Here is a 17,645-nt window from a genome sequence, read left to right as displayed (position 1 = left end):
ACTAAGTGGTTAAATTGAAAAAAAAAAAAAAGAAGTTTGAATTTTATGTTAAAATCCTGCAAGTTGGAAGGAAGAAGTAGAAGTGGAGGACTTCCACCTGAGGAGAGAGGGTCCCAGACCCTCCTAAGGATATTAACTTTTCTCATTTTTTTTTCTTTTCCATTAATATTAACAAGTCTCCAGAGATTGGGACAACATACCAATTGGCTAATTATGCCCTTTGTGCATTAAGTCATAGGTCATACCATTTTAAATAATTAGCTGGTGCCATCGACACATTAGTTTGCCAGTTTTAAGTGTGTGGTTCTATACATGTCTTTCCTCCATTTGGGAGCACCTGTGTTAGAAGTTCCCCACCTGAATCTGTCTTCCTGCCCACCCTGAAAAGGGACCCTGAGACTTCATCACACACCAGGCAGGAGAGGGGCTGAGTCTGTGCCCCTTGGTCGTGCTCCAGCAGAGATGCAGCCCAGCCCAGTAAGTGTTGAAGGGGAGACTGTGATTGAAGGAGGGACCACTGGGAGCAATATTTCCTGTTTAGGAGGAACAAACATGACAATAGAGATGGAAAGATGAGAGGGCACTGATATACAAGATTTGGGATCACAGCCCTATGAAGTTAAAGTTCTTGGTACTGGTTAGCTTGTGAGAGCTCTCATTCAGAGGGCTACGTCCACCCTCATTGGTTCTGGTTCTGGCTGGCATCTCTCCAATTGCAGCAGCACATGGGTCTCTGTAAAATTCCCATGGGAACTTCTAATGATCCTGAAAGCAGTGATGAGTGTGATAAGGAGGATGACATTAGCCATAATATCATGTACTGTTCCTGAGGTCATCCTTAGTGCCAGGCACTGAGGTCTGTGTTTTATGTATGTTGTTTGATTTCATTTGCATTCAGTTCAGTTCAGTCACTCAGTCATGCCCAACTCTTTGCAACCCCATGGACTGTAGCACACCAGGCTTCCCTGTCCATAACCAACTACTGGAGCTGGCTCAGACTAATGTCCATCGAGTCAGTGATGCCATCCAACCATCTCGTCCTCTGTCATCCCCGTCTCCTCCCACCTTCAGTCTTTCCCAGCATCAGGGTCTTTTCAAATGAGTCAGTTCTTCACATCAGGTGGCCAAAGTATTGGAGTTTCAGCTTCAGCATCAGTCCTTCCAATGTATATTCAGGACTGATTTCCTTTTAGGATGGACTGGTTGGATCTCCTTGGAGTCCAAGGGACTCTCAAGAGTCTTCTCCAACATCACAGTTCAAAAGCACCAATTCTTCTGCGCTCAGCTTTCCTTATGGTCCAACTCTCACATCCATACCTGACTACTGAAAAGACCATAACTTTGACTAGACAGACCTTTGTTAGCAAAGTAATGTCTCTGTTTTTTAATAAGCTGTCTAAGTTGGTCATAACTTTTCTTCCAAGGAGAAAGCGCCTTTTAATTTCATGGTTGCAGTCACCATCTGCAATTATTTTGGAGCCCAAAAAAAATGAAATCTGTCACTGTTTCCACTGTTTCCCCATCTGTTTGTCATGAAGTGATGGAAATGGATGCCATGATCTTAGTTTTCTGAATGTTGAATTTTAAACCTACTTTTTCACTCCCCTCTTTCACTTTCATCAAGAGGCTCTTTAGTTCTTCACTTTCTGCCATAAGGGTGGTATCATCTGCATATCTGAGGTTATTGATATTTCTTCCAGCAATTTTGATTCCACCTTGTGCTTCTTCCAGCCCAGCGTTACTCATGATGTACTCTGTATATAAGTTAAATAAGCAGGGTGACAATATGCAGCCTTGACGTAGCCCTTTCCCAATTTGAAACCAGTCTGTTATTCCACGTCCAGTTCTAACTGCTGCTTCTTGACCTGCATACAGATTTTTCAGGAGGCAGGTCAGGTGGTCTGGTATTCCCATCTCTTGAAGAATTTCTCACAGTTAATTGTGATCCACACAGTAATAGGCTTTGACATAATCAATAAAGCAGAAGCAGATGTTTTTCTGGAACTCTCTTGCTTTTTATATGATCCAACACATGTTGGCAATTTGATCTCTGGTTCCTCTGTCTTTTGTAAATACAGCTTGAGCATCTGGAAGTTCATGGTTCACGTACTTTTGAATCCTGGCTTGGAGAATTTTGAGCATTATTTTGCTAGTGTGTGAAATGAGTGCAATTGTGTGGTAGCTTGAGCATTCTTTGGTATTGCCTTTCTTTGGGGTTAGAATGAAATCTGACCTTTTCTAGTCCTGTGGCCACTGCTGAGTTTTCCAAATTTGCTGGCATACTGAATGCAGCACATTCACAGCATCATCTTTTAGGATTTGAAATAGCTCAACTGGAATGAAATCAAGTGGGCCTCAGCAAGCACCACTACGAACAAAGCTGGGGTGATGGAATTCATTTGCATAACCACCTCCAAATTATAAGTGTAGACATATCATTAATACTTTTTTTTCCCCTTTGGGCTGTCCTGGGTCTTTGTTGCTGCACACAAGCTTTCTCTAGTTGCAGAGAGAGGGTGCTACTCTCTAGTTGCAGTGCTAGGCTTCTCATGGTTTCTCTTGTTGTGGAGCACGGGCTCTAGGAAAAGGGACTCAGTAGTTGCAGCAGACAGACTTACTTGCCCCAGGGCATGTGGAATCCTGGAACAGGGGTCAAATCCATGTCCTCTGCATTGGCAGGTGGATTCTTAACCACTGGACCATAAAGGAAGCCCTCATTAGCACTTTAAGAAGAGGAAAGGCTCGGTACATTTTCTGTAACTTGTACCAGCTCATGAGTTAGATAGGGTTGGAGCCAGATTTGAAGCCTGTCAATCTGGGCAGACTGACTCCAGACACATATCACCTGGACAACCTTCCCCCTGCAAACCCAGAATGACATGACTGGGCAGTCCTGGCAGAGACTCCCTGATTACCATGCCCTTCCCTTTGGAATTTTTTGGAGAATGCAGTAGGCTCCACTTGCTGCATCACTCGTAGGAAGGGTGGGTGGTTAAGATCACAGGCAAATTCATAGAGAGAAGGAACCCAGACACTTCAAGGCAGGTCTCCCTGCTTATCCTGCTCCTGGATTTTAACTGCTTACTTCCTTATCCACACTTATAATCCACCTGCTGCTGCTGCTGCTAAGTCACTTCAGTCATGTCCAACTCCATGCAACCCCATAGACAGCAGCCCACCAGGCTCCCCTGTCTCTGGGATTCTCCAGGCAAGAATACTGGAGTGGGGTGCCATCGCCTTCTCCACCACTCTGAATACTGAAGCCATTTCCTTCTCCAATGCATGAAGGTGAAAAGTGAAACTGAAGTCGCTCAGTCGTGTCCGACTCTGAGGGACCCCATGGACTGCAGCCTACAGGGCTCCTCCATCCATGGGATTTTCCAGGCAAGAGTACTGGAGTGGGGTGCCATCGCCTTCTCCACCACTCAATCACAAAAGGAGATATAAAGTCAGAGTCTTGTTGTTCATTTGTACTCAGGAAAATGAAAACATTAATAAATATACCTCAGACATGTCTCTGATTAGACCTTGGTACCTTTGGCTTCCCTGGTGGCTCAGACAGTAAAGAATCTCCCTTCAATAAAACTCCTAGAGGAGAACATAGGCAAAACAGTCTCCAACATACATCACAGCAGGATCCTCTATGACCCACCTCCCAGAATACTGGAAATAAAAGCAAAAATAAACAAATGGGACCTAATTAACCTTAAAAGCTTCTGCACATCAAAGGAAACTATTAGCAAGGTGAAAAGACAGCCTTCAGAATGGGAGAAAATAATAGCAAATGAAGCAACCGACAAACAACTAATCTCAAAAATATACAAGCAACTCCTACAGCTCAACTCCAGAAAAATAAACGACCCAATCAAAAAATGGGCCAAAGAACTAAATAGACATTTCTCCAAAGAAGACATACAGATGGCTAACAAACACATGAAAAGATGCTCAACATCACTCATTATCAGAGAAATGCAAATCAAAACCACTATGAGGTACCATTTCACACCAGTCAGAATGGCTGCGATCCAAAAGTCTACAAATAATAAATGCTGGAGAGGGTGTGGAGAAAAGGGAACCCTCTTACACTGTTGGTGGGAATGCAAACTAGTACAGCCACTATGGAGAACAGTGTGGAGATTCCTTAAAAAACTGGAAATAGAACTGCCTTATGATCCAGCAATCCCACTGCTGGGCATACACACTGAGGAAACCAGAAGGGAAAGAGACACGTGTACCCAATGTTCATCGCAGCACTGTTTATAATAGCCAGGACATGGAAGCAACCTAGATGTCCATCAGCAGACGAATGGATAAGAAAGCTGTGGTACATATACACAATGGAGTATTACTCAGCCATTAAAAAGAATACATTTGAATCAGTTCTAATGAGGTGGATGAAACTGGAGCCTATTATACAGAGTGAAGTAAGCCAGAAGGAAAGACACCAATACAGTATACTAACGCATATATATGGAATTTAGAAAGATGGTAACAATAACCCGGTGTACGAGACAGCAAAAGAGACACTGATGTATAGAACAGTCTTATGGACTCTGTGGGAGAGGGAGAGGGTGGGAAGATTTGGGAGAATGGCATTGAAACATGTAAAATATCATGTAAGAAACGAGTCGCCAGTCCAGGTTCGATGCACGATACTGGATGCTTGGGGCTAGTGCACTGGGACGGCCCAGAGGGATGGTATGGGGAGGGAGGAGGGAGGAGGGTTCAGGATGGGGAACACATGTATACCTGTGGTGGATTCATTTTGATATTTGGCAAAACTAATACAATTATGTAAGTTCAAAAATAAAATAAAATTAGGAAAAAAAAATATATATATATATACAAGCAACTCCTGCAGTTCAATTCCAGAAAAATAAATGACCCAGTCAAAAAATGGGCCAAAGAACTAAATAGACATTTCTCCGAAGAAGACATACAGATGGCTAACAAACACATGAAAAGATGCATATCAGAGAAATGCAAATCAAAACCACTATGAGGTACCATTTCATGCCAATCAGAATGGCTGCGATCCAAAAGTCTACAAGCAATAAATGCTGGAGAAGGTGTGGAGAAAAGGGAACCCTCTTACACTGTTGGTGGGAATGCAAACTAGTACAGCTACTATGGAGAACAGTGTGGAGATTCCTTAAAAAACTGGAAATAGAACTGCCTTATGACCCAGCAATCCCGCTGCTGGGCATACACATCAAGGAAACCAGAATTGAAAGAGACACGTGTACCCCAATGTTCATCGCAGCACTGTTTATAATAGCCAGGACATGGAAGCAACCTAGATGTCCATCAGCAGACGAATGGATAAGAAAGCTGTGGTACATATACACAATGGAGTACTACTCAGCCATTAAAAAGAATACATTTGAATCAGTTCTAATGAGGTGGTTGAAACTGGAGCTTATTATACAGAGTGAAGTAAGCCAAAAAGAAAAACACCAATACAGTATACTAACGCATATATATGGAATTTAGAAAGATGGTAATGATAACCCTGTATACGAGACAGCAAAAGAGACACTGATGTATAGAACAGTCTTTTGGACTCTGTGGGAGAGGGAGAGGGTGGGATGGTTTGGGAGGATGGCATTGAAACATGTATAATATCATATATGAAACGAGTCACCAGTCCAGGTTCGATGCACAATACTGGATGCTTGGGGCTGGTGCACTGGGACAACCCAGAGGGATGGTACAGGGAGGAAGGAGGGAGGAGGGTTCAGGGTGGGGAACACGTGTATACCTGTGGCGGATTCATGTTGATATATGGCAAAACCAATACGATATTGTAAAGTTAAAAATAAATTAAGAATCTGCCTTCATTGCAGGAGGCCTGGGTTCAGTCCCTAGGTTGGGAAGATCCCCTGGAGAAGGAAATGGCAATCCACTCCTGTTTCCTTGCCTGGAGAATTCCATGGACAGAGGCTACACTGGACACAACTGAGCGACTAACACTTTCACTTTTTCACCTTTGCTTAAATCTTTCAGAAACTCTGAAAACAACAAAATCAATGTGGGGGATTCAGAGACTGACAATTTGTTTTTAAATACTGTGTGCTTCCCTTATTCTTAGTGTATTATGGGTCAATTTCATAGTATCTCTGAGATGTAGTATTGTCAAATGTGTTGACTCCTTGTTGATACAATGCCATTGAAGTAGGACTAAACAAATAATGGATGCTTTCTATGCAACAAATATGTGAAATGACTGCAGCTTATTTATTTCTGAATCCCCAGACCCTATACTTTGTTGTTACAGAGGAGGCACCAAGATTTTAAAAAATAATTAAATATTGAACAAATTCTTCCATTATTTATAGAAAAAAAAGTTAGGCAATATGACTTCCACATCGTTGACTTGTTACTGAAAGGTAGAGTCTGGCTGCCCACTGCTCAAAAGCCAGTAAACAGGCCAGGTTGGTGGAAAGGAAAGTTTGCTTTACTTCGTATGTAGGCAACTGGTGGCTGGTGACATCTGTCCAAAGGCCAGTTCCCCCTCACTGAAAGTCAGTAGGAAAGAGCTTTTATCAGCTGAGGGAAGGGGCTACATGAATAAACAGTAAAGTTAGCTCTGACAGTCATCTTCAAATTGGTCATCAGTGGCCTGACTAGCATTATCTTGGTTGTTTTAGGTACAGTTCATCTTCAGTTCCAGGGTCGGTTTGTTTCCATTTCTTTGTCACGGCTCCAGTCTGGTCATCAGGTAGTTAACTTCTCCACCTGGTGAGGGTTTCAGTATCTATAAGACAGCTCACAGGATGTAGCTCAGAATATTATCTATATTCTCCTCCTTGAGGAGGAACTAAAGGTTCTTGACTACAATTAATGAACATTATTATTATTCGGTCTCCTTTGACTGTTTTTCCTTGTTTCTGCATGTTCTCATTTCTCTGATTAAATTTATTCTTTGACTAAAATTTTTCCACAGACAAAAGGCAGGCAGAGGATATGGAGGGAAGGACCACAGGGTCCTGCTGTGTTTCATCCTTTTCAGAATGTCCCATAGGACCAGAGATAAGATAAAATAGTGCTTGTTTGTGTCTAGATCATGGACTTTCAATGAGACCTATTATTTTCCATTTAATAGCATCTGCAAAATTCAATGATTGAAAAACCATTGCAGAAATTTTCATAAATATGGAGAAAAAAAGAGTCAGAAAAGAAGGACATGGTACATCTGATTATTGCATGGACTGAGACACATTTTATATTTCATTTCATTTCATGCTCTGATGCTCTGAGACAGGAAAGGCTTTGATCTCTTTGCCATATAAACCAGAAAACATCGTGAAATCTGGTATTACATTTCATTACTAAACACATTATCTTAACAATGCTTTAAATTATTTATTAAATGACCAAATATTTATAAGTTCCAAATGCCCCTTAGCTGTGACATATGTTGTAGACGAGGGTAGACACTTTATTTCCAGGAAGGAACAGAAGCACAGAGAGGTGGAGAGATTTATACACACTCCACATACAGGGGGTGAAAGATCCAGGGTTGAAACCTTGATCTAGGTTTTAGGGAGGATCCAGGGCTAAAACCATGACAAATGTACCTATTGTCAGTCCCCTCCACTGTAGCTCATAAGTGTTTCTTTCTAACCTGTTTTATTGGTCCAGGATGTGAAATGAAGGTCAGAGAACTGATTCATTCTCTTTTGGTTTAGTGAGTCTACCTGTGAATTATGGGAATGAGGCAGTAATTTACATGAACTATATAAACACTAATATGGTGGATTACTGAGTTTTCTATGAATAGTCATGTTTTTTCAGTCCAGCGTTGAAATCTAAGGTTGAAAATATTACATATAAAAGATGAAAATGCTATGTGCCCATAGTAAGAAATTATCACCAGGTAGTTAGTTCATAGAAAATGATTTTTTTATTGCAACAAATACAGAAAGCTAACATTGGTAAGCCTGAATATATACCAATTGTTAGAAATTGAATAATGAATCATCACTCACATAATATACACGAATTCTCATTGTACAATACAGAGAAAGATACAAGAATTTTTGCAGGATTATTAGAGAATGTGTGTGTGTTAAGTCACTTCAGTCATGTCTCTTTGCAACTCCATGGACTATAACATGCCAAGTTCCCCTGTCCTTGGGATTCTCCAGGCAAGAATACTGGAGTGGGTTGCCATACCTTCTTCCAAATTATTTGAGAATAAATTGATATAAGTAATATAACAAATATGATATATATAATGTAAATTAAATATTTATTTAATATATAAATTAAATACATAAAATCATATATTATTACATTTTCAGTTCAGTCCACTTGCTCAGTCATGTCCGACTGTTTGCGACTCCATGAACCACAGCACGCCAGGACTCTCTATCTATCACCAACTCCCGGAGTCCACCCAAACCCCTGTCCATTGAATCGGTAATGCAATCCAACCATCTCATCCTCTGTTTTTCTCTTCTCCTCCTGCCCTCAATCTTTCCCAGCATCAGGGTCTTTTACAATGAGTCAGGTTTTCGCATCAGGTGGCCAAAGTATTGGAGTTTCAGCTTCAATATTAGTCCTTCAAATGAACACCCAAGACTGATCTCCTTTAGGATGGACTGTTTGGATCTCCTTGCAGTCCAAGGGGCTCTCAAGAGTCTTCTCCAACAACATAATTCAAAAGCATCAATTCTTCGGTCCTCAGCTTTCGTCACAGTCCACCTCTCATATCGATACATGACCACTGGAAAAACCATAGCCTTCCTTGACTAGACGGACCTTTGTTGGCGAAATAATGTCTCTGCTTTTTAATATTCTGTCTAAGTTGGTCATAAGTTTCCTTCCAAGGAGTAAGCGTCTTTTAATTTCATGGATGCAGTCACCATCTGCAGTGATTTTGGAGCCCCCCCTAAATAAAGTCAGCCACCGTTTCCACTATTTCCCCATCTATTTGCCATGAACTGATGGGACTGGATGCCATGATCTCCGTTTTCTGAATGTTGAGCTTTAAGCCAACTTTTTCACTCTCCACTTTCACTTTCATCAAGAGGCTCTTTGGTTCCTCTTCACTTTCTGCCATAAGGGTGGTGTCATCTGCATATCTGAGGTTATTGATATTTCTCCTGTCAATCTTGATTCCAGCTTGTGCTTCCTCTAGCCCAGCATTTCTTATGATGTACTCTGCATATAAGTTAAATAAGCAAGGTGACAATATATAGCCTTGACGTACTCCTTTTCCTATTTGGAACCAGTCTGTTGTTCCATGTCCAGTTCTAACTGTTGCTTCCTGACCAGCATACAGGTTTTTCAAGAGGCAGATCAGGTGGTCTGGTATTCCCATCTCTTTCAGAATTTTCCATAGTTTACTGTGATCCACACAGTCAAAGGCTTTGGCATAGTCAACAAAGCAGAAATATATGTTTTTCTGGAACTCTTGCTTTTTCAATGATCCAGCAGATGTTGGCAATTTGATCTCTTGTTCCTCTGCTTTTTCTAAAACCAGCTTAACTATCTGGAAGTTCACGGTACACATATTGTTTAAGCCTGGCTTGGGTTATTTTGAGCATTACTTTACTAGCATGTGACATGAGTGCCATTGTGCAGTAGTTTGATCATTCTCCAGCATTGCCTTTCTTAAGGATTGGAATGAAAACTGACCTTTTCCAGTCTTGTTGCCCCTGCTGAGTTTTCCAAATTTGCTGGCATATTGAGTGCAGCACTTTCACAGCATCATCTTTTAGGATTTGAAATAGCTCAACTGATATTCCATCACCTTCACTAGCTTTGTTCATAGTGATGCTTCCTAAAGCCCACTTGACTTCACATTCCAGGATATCTGGCTCTAGGTGAGTGATCATACCATCGTGATTATCTGGGTCATGAAGATCTTTTTTGTATAGTTCTTCTGTGTGTTCTTGCCATATCTTCTTAATATCTTCTGCTTCTGTTAGGTCCATACCATTTCTGTTCCTTATTGTGCCCATCTTTGCATGAAAAGTTCCCTTGGCATCTCTAATTTTCTTGAAGAGATCTCTAGTCTTTCCCATTCTGTTGTTTTCCTCTATTTCTTTGCATTGATCACTGAGGAAGGCTTTCTTATCTCTCCTTGCTATTCTTTGGAACTCTGCATTCAAATAGGTGTGTCTTTCTTTTTCTCCTTTACTTTTCACTTCTTTTCACAGCTATTTGTAAGGCCTCCTCAGACAGCCATTTCAATTTTTTGCATTTCTTTTTCTTGGGGATGGTCTTGATCTCTGTCTCCTGTACAATGTCACGTGCCGGGAGCCACCACGGGAGATCCCACCCATGACAAAGGTCATGCAGAAGAGACCTGACAGGAAAAAGCAGATCAGGCCTCAAGGGACCCCCTGAATCTGCCTGAGCATCCACCCCAAAACCAAAATCTGTCTGTCTTACTATTTTATGCCTTTCACCAACTCTTCTGATATTAGCACACATGATTGTTCACAACTCCCCAACCTTGAAAGGCATGGGAAGCCAAAATATTCTAAAAGTCCTAATGAGCATAGAGTCCTTTAAGGGATGAAAAATTAGTAGAATAGATAGTAGTGGTAAAGGGCTTCATTATTGGGCCAATGCTTGCTGCCAAGTGCCCATATCCCTTATCTATTGTGCACCTGGGAGTGCATTAGTTAACATAGTTGGAATGTAAGAAAAACAAGCAGCAGCCTTGGAATTAACCACATCAGACCTTTGAGCTAATTGGTTCTTTCTTTGTTGTGGCCCACTGCACCTTTGCTCCGTGAGAATGTAACTCTGTTTAGCACTTTCTGAGGCTGGGAGAAATCAAGAAGAAACACTTTAAGGGAAAACAAGTTTTCTGGCTGATCAGCCTTTATCAAAAAAGGGTCATAAAATGTCCACAGGCCTCCAAGGCCAGAGATATTGTACACAACATTGTTTATGGGAAAGGTATGCAGAAAAAATCCTGGTTTCGATAAAGACAAAACAGATGTAATGTTTGGGCTGACTCTGTATGACTTTGCATCTTTCATTTCCCTCTATGTACAAGTCAAGGTATAAAAGTTCCTTTTGAAAATAAAGTTATGGGCCTCACTCACCAAAGCTTGGTCTCCCCGTGTCATTCTTTTTTTTCCCTTTTCCCTCCTTTTCTCTCTCTGTTCTTCTTTCAGGATGACTCCTTGGAACACAGGAGCTTTATTGGCTTTTCTGATATCAAGGAATATCAAGCCTCTGATCTCTCCACTTTGCTATCCTTATCACCTAAGCCATCCTTAGGGTACCCCTGGATCCTGCTGGGGCTGGACCCCGGCAGTCACGAACCTCTGTTCATAGTTCATCAGGCACTCTATCAGATCTAGTCCCTTAAATCTATTTCTCACTTCTGCTGTATAATCATAAAGGGATTTGACTTAGGTTATACCTGAATGGTCTAATGGTTTTCCCTACTTTCTTCTATTTTAGTCTGAATTTGGCAATAAGGAGTTCATGGTCTGAGCCACAGTCAGCTCCTGCTCTTCTTTTTGCTGACTGTATAGAGCTTCTCCATCTTTGGCTGCAAAGAATATAATCAATCTGATTTTGGTGTTGACAGTCTGGTGATGTCCTTGTGTAGCGTCTTCTCCTGTGTTGTTGGAAGAGGGTGTTTGTTATGACCAGTGTGTTCTCTTGGCAAAACTCTGTTAGCCTTTGCCCTGCTTCATTCTGTACTCCAAGGCCAATTTTGCCTGTTACACCAGGTGTTTCTTGACTTCCTACTTTAGCATTCCAGTCCCCTATAATGAAAAAGGCATCTTTTTTGGGGTGTTAGTTCTAAAAGGTCTTCTAGGTCTTCATGGAACAACAGATTGGTTCCAAATAGGAAAAGAAGTACATCAATGCTATATATTGTCACCCTGCTTTTTTAACTTATATGCAGAATACATCATGAGAAATGGTGGGCTGGATGAAGCACAAGCTGGAATCAAGATTGCCAGGAGAAATATCACTAACCTCAGATATGCAGATGACACCACCCTTATGGCAGAAAGTGAAAAGAACTAAAGAGCCTCTTGATGAAAGTGAAAGAGGAGAGTGAAAAATTGGCTTAAAGCTCAACATTCAGAAAACGAAGATCATGGCATCTTGTCCCATCACTTCATGGTAAATAGATGAGGAAAGAGTGGAAACGGTGGCTGAGTTTATTTAGGGGGGGCTCCAAAATCACTGCAGATGGTGATTGCAGCCATGAAATTAAAAGACGCTTACTCCTTGGAAGGAAAGTTATGACCAACCTAGATAGCATATTAAAAGCAGAGACATTATTTCGCCAACAAAGGTCCTTCTAGTCAAGACTATGGTTTTTTCAGTAGTCATGTATGGATGGGAGAGTTGGACCATAAAGAAGGCTGAGCACTGAAGAACTGATGTTTTTGAACTGTGTTGTTGAAGAAGACTCTTAAAAGCCCCTTGGACAGCAAGGAGATCCAACCAGTCCATCCTAAAGGAGATCAGTCCTGAGTGTTCATTGGAAGGATTGATGTTGAAGCTGAAACTGCAGTACTTTGGCCACCTGATGCGAAGACCTGACTTATTGCTGGGAAAGATTGAGGGCAGGAGAAGAAGGGGACAACAGAGGATGAGATGGCTGGATGGCATCACCAACTCAATGGACATGAGTTTGGGTAAACTCTGGGAGTTGGTGGTGGACAGGGAGGCCTGGGGTGGAGGATGCATGGTGTGTGCATGGGGTCACAAAGAGTCGGACACGACTGAGCAATTGAACTGAACTGAACTGAGGTCTTCATAGAACTGTTCTACTTTTGCTTCTTCAGCATTACTGGTCAGGGCATAGACTTGGATTACCATGATATTGAATGGTTTGCCTTGGAAATGAAAAGAAATCATCTGTCATTTTTGAGAATGCATCCAAGTACTGCATTTCAGACTCTTTTGTAGACTATGATGGCTACTCCATTTCTTCTAAGGGATTCTTGCCCACAGTAGTAGATATAATGGTCATCTGAGTTAAATTCACCCATTCCAGTCCATTTTAGTTCACTGATTCTTAGAATGTTGATGTTCACTCTTGCCATCTCCTGTTTGACCACCTCCAATTTGCCTTGATTCATGGACCTGACATTCCAGGTGCCTGTACAATATTGCTCTTACAGCATCAGACCTTGCTTCCATCACCAGTCACATTCACAACTGTTTTTGGTTTTGCTTTGGCTCCATCTCTTCATTCTTTCAGAGTTATTTCTCCACTGATCTCCAGCAGCATATTGGGCACCTACCGATCTGGGGAGTTCATCTTTCAGTGTCCTATCTTTTTTCCTTTTCATACTGTTCATGAGGTTCTCAAGGCAAAAATACTGAAGTGGTTTGCCATTCCCTTCTCCAGCGGATCACATTCTGTCAGAACTCCCCACCATGACCCGTCCGTCTTGGGTGGCCCTACATGGCATGGCTCACAGTTTCATTGAGTTAGACAAGGCTATGATCCATGTGATTAGATTGGTTAGTTTTCTTTGATTGTGGTTTTCAGTCTGTCTTCCCTCTGATGGAGAAGGATAAGAGGCTTATGGAAGCTTCCTGATGGGAGAGACTGACTGAGAGGAAAACTGAGTCTTGCTCTAATGGGCGGAGCTATGCTTAGTAAATCCTTAATCCAATTTTTTGTTGATGGGTGGAGCTGTGTTCCCTCCCTGATATTTAGCTGGGGCCAAACTATGGTAGAGGTAATGAAGATAATGATGACCTCCTTCAAAAGATCCCATGCAGGTACTGCTACACTCAGTGCCCCCAACCCTGCAGCAGGCCACCACTGACCCACACCTCTGCTGGAAACTCCTGGACACACACAGGCAAGTCTGGGTCAGTCTCTTGTTGGGTCACTGCTCCTTTCTCCTGGGTCCTGGCGCACAAGGTTCTGTTGTGCCCTCTGAGAATCTATTTCCCAGTCCTGTGTAAGTTCTGGCAGCTCTATGGTGAGGTTAATGGCAACCTCTTCCAAGAGGTTTTATGCCATACCTAAGTCTGCTGCATCCAGAGCCCTGTCCCTGTGGTAGTCCAATGCTGACCCATACCTCCACAGAGATGCTCAAACACAGTTCTGTCTCAGTCTCTGTGGGGGTCTCTGGGTCCTGGTGTGCACAAGGTTTGTTTGAGCCCTCTTAGCATCTCTGGCGGGAATGGGGTTTGATTCCAAATGCAAATTCGCCCCTCCTACCATCTTGTGGGACTTCTCCTTTGCTCTTGGACGTGGGGTATCTCCTCACAGCCATTCCAGAGCCTACCACCTTACTGGGGTTTCTCTGACCTTGGACGTGGGGTATCTCCTCTCAGGGCCTCGTGGCTCCAGCACACCACTCCAGCACCATATGCAATTAATTAAACAATACTGATTGAAATTTGAAGTCCACCAAAGATATGAAGTATATACTAAATGACTTCTAAAAGACAACTCTGATATTTGAGTAATCCCCATTTCATGAAGAGGAAAGACAGAAAATCAAAGATTATCATCTCTGAATATCAAATAAACTGTGGTCCAATTATGAAAATTCATTTTTAATTTAGAATCCAGATGACATAGTTCTTTATTTCATAGATATTTGTAAATATTCTAAATTAAGGAAATATCTAGAATTGTATTTGAAGAAAATAAGATTTATATAAATGACATAATTTCTTTATATTTTAATAATTATATATTTTCTTAGAAGGAGAAGGGAATCTCTCGTTCTGTTATTTCTTTAAAAATAGGCTGTATTTAACTGAGATCATGGACGTATTGTCTCTAATGTTCTTGTTTCCTTTCACTTTTCATGAAGTTTTATAATCTAAGAGTATATAGACAAAAATGAATAACATAGAAGCCAATGAGGAAACGATTCTAAGACAGAATTTCTCATACTGAGAAATATTGCTGAAGGTGCTGTCACCCCGTTGTGTCCAACTCTTTGTGGCCTCATAAACTGTAACCCTCCAGGCTCCCTCATCCATGGAATTCTCCAGGCAAGAACACTGGAGTGTGTTGCTCTTTCCTTTTCCAATTGCTGAAGGTACTTGGATGTATACTCTTAGAAATGAATTGCTTGAATCCAAAATATGATGCAGGACTGCATGACGATTTACAAATTTCCTATTTTTCCAGCCTTTTTTTCTTTTTCCAAAGGTGTCTGAGATACACAGAACTGGAAATCTAACCAGTGTCTCAGAATTCTTCCTCCTGGGCCTCTCAGATGATCCAGAACTGCAGCCTTTGCTCTGGATCCTGTTCCTGGCCATGTACCTGGTCACCATGCTGGGGAACCTGCTCATCATCTTCACTGTAACCTCTGACTCCCACCTCCACAACCCCATGTATTTCTTCCTCTCCAACCTCTCCTTGGCTGACATCGGTTTTGCCTCCACCACGGTCCCCAAGATAATTGTGAACATCCTAACTCACAGCAGAGTCATCTCCTATGCAGGCTGCCTGACACAGATGTCAATTTTTATCCTTTTTGGATGTATGGATTGTCTGCTTCTTACTGTGATGGCCTATGACAGGTTTGTGGCCATCTGTCACCCACTACACTACACGGTCATCATGAACCCTCGCCTCTGCTGCTTCTTAGTTTTGGTGTCTTTTTTTCTTAGCCTTTTGGACTCCCAGGTGCACAATCTGATTGTGCTACAACTTACCTACTTTAAGAATGTTGACATTTCTAATTTCTTCTGTGAGCCTTCTCAGCTCCTCAAGCTTGCTTGTTCTGATACTTTCACCAATAACATAGTCACGTATTTTGACGGTGCCATTTTTGCTTTTCTACCTTTCTCAGGAATCTTTTTCTCTTACTACAAAATTCTTTCCTCCATTCTGAGAGTCCCATCAAGTAGGAGGTATAAAGCCTTCTCCACCTGTGCTTCTCATCTGGCAGTTGTTTGCTTATTTTATGGAACTGGCCTTGGTGTGTACCTCAGCTCAACCATCTCACAATCTCCCAGGCAGGGTGCAGTGGTCTCAGTGATGTACACTGTGGTCACCCCCATGCTGAACCCCTTCATCTACAGTCTGAGGAACAGACACATCAAAAGGACCATGTGGAGGTTTTCCAGAAAAATGTTCTAATCTCATTGCCTGTGCCACCCGTTTACAGTGTAGGTTGGAAAATGCAGCAACATTAACATCTGAAAATTCTACCTCTCTCATGATATCATTCTTGTAGCTCTTAGGGCCTGTCTCTCCTTGACTTCTTTTGGTATGTTTTTAATGGAGCTGGGAGAGTATCCTGGGATTCTGTAGACGTTAGAACTACTGCGTGACTGAATCTTATTATACCTAACAATGAGTATCTAGCTTATCATGGTGATCCACATTCTAGAAAGATGAAAAAACTCCCTTTTTACAGATTTAAATATATATTTTTCCCAAAGCTGTTGTTTGTTTTCCAGTTGATTACTATGTTTTAATTTTTTGCATGCAGTCTATGTATGAAGGTGCATGTCACTGCTTCTCAGCCTTGGCTTTTATCAAAATTATCTGGGAGGCTTAACAATACTATTTTCCAACATTGTAAATCAACTATACTATGATAAAATAAAATTTAAAATATACTGACAACTGAGTCTCATTGCCAAAGATTCTGATTCAATTAGATTTGCATGTGTCCTGAGCTGAGGATATTTTTTTTAATTTTCCTATTTTTATTTATTTATTTTTGGCCATGTCGTGTAAAATATGATGTCTTAATTCCTGCACTAGGGATTGAACTCATGCCCACTGCATTGGATGGCAGCCAAAAATAAATAAATAAATCTTAAAAACACACACATACAATATCACTTCACATTTGTCAGAATGGCTATTGTCTAAATACAAGAGATATTTATTATCCACATAACATACACAGTGAAACAGCACAAATGAACTCAAATAACTGCCCAGTGTTGTATTTTTAGTATGTAGTGGAACTATGTCTTAATCCAGAACCCATGTTTTTTATCATTACACTATACTGCCTCCAGAGATCAGAGAATTCTGAAGTACCAGTTTGGAAAAGCAAGCTATGTGTGGTTGGTTAGGGAACTGCTAGGGTCAACTAGGGCTGAGACAGCATTATGGGGTGACCTTCACTTGGCATCTACTAGGCAAGCAAAAGAAAGCTTTTCAACCATCCACAGAAATATTGAATGTGTTACAATATTACTTCTGTTTTATGTTTTGGTGAGGTATATGGGATCTTAGCTCCCCAACCAGGGATCAAACTCTCATCCCCTGCATTGGAATGTGAGGTGCTAACCACTGGACTACCAGGGAAGTCCCTCATTAGCTATTATGGAAGAACATTTGCACATGTAAATGAGGACACCTACAAGAATATTAATTATGCATTTTATGATAATGCAAAAAATTGGAAATGTATTTAACTCACAGATTCAAACTGAATACAATTCTGCATCTTAGTGATTAAGAATGTTGGAGCTGAGGCTAGACTGCCTAGTTTGAATCCAGATATCCAGATACTACATTCAGAAAACTAAGAACACGGCTTCCAGTCCCATCACTTCATGGCAAATAGATGGGGAAACAGTGGAAATAGTGGCTGACTTTATTTTGAGGGGCTCCAAAATCACTGCAGATGGTGATTGCAGCCATGAAATTAAAAGACGCTTACTCCTTGGAAGGAAAGTTATGACCAACCTAGACA

At 41.4% G+C, this 17,645-nt stretch overlaps 1 pseudogene; it reads left to right on the top strand.

The window, feature by feature from the left end:
* The first annotated feature begins 15,038 nt into the window (after positions 1–15,038).
* On the top strand, positions 15,039–16,066 carry LOC104979965 (annotated as a pseudogene).
* The last annotated feature ends 1,579 nt before the right edge of the window (positions 16,067–17,645 follow it).

The sequence above is a fragment of the Bison bison genome, unplaced genomic scaffold, assembly GCF_000754665.1.
Source record: "Bison bison bison isolate TAMUID 2011002044 unplaced genomic scaffold, Bison_UMD1.0 scf7180017864492, whole genome shotgun sequence".
Lineage (NCBI taxonomy): Eukaryota > Metazoa > Chordata > Mammalia > Artiodactyla > Bovidae > Bison > Bison bison.
This window is presented reverse-complemented; position numbering and strand designations above follow the sequence as displayed.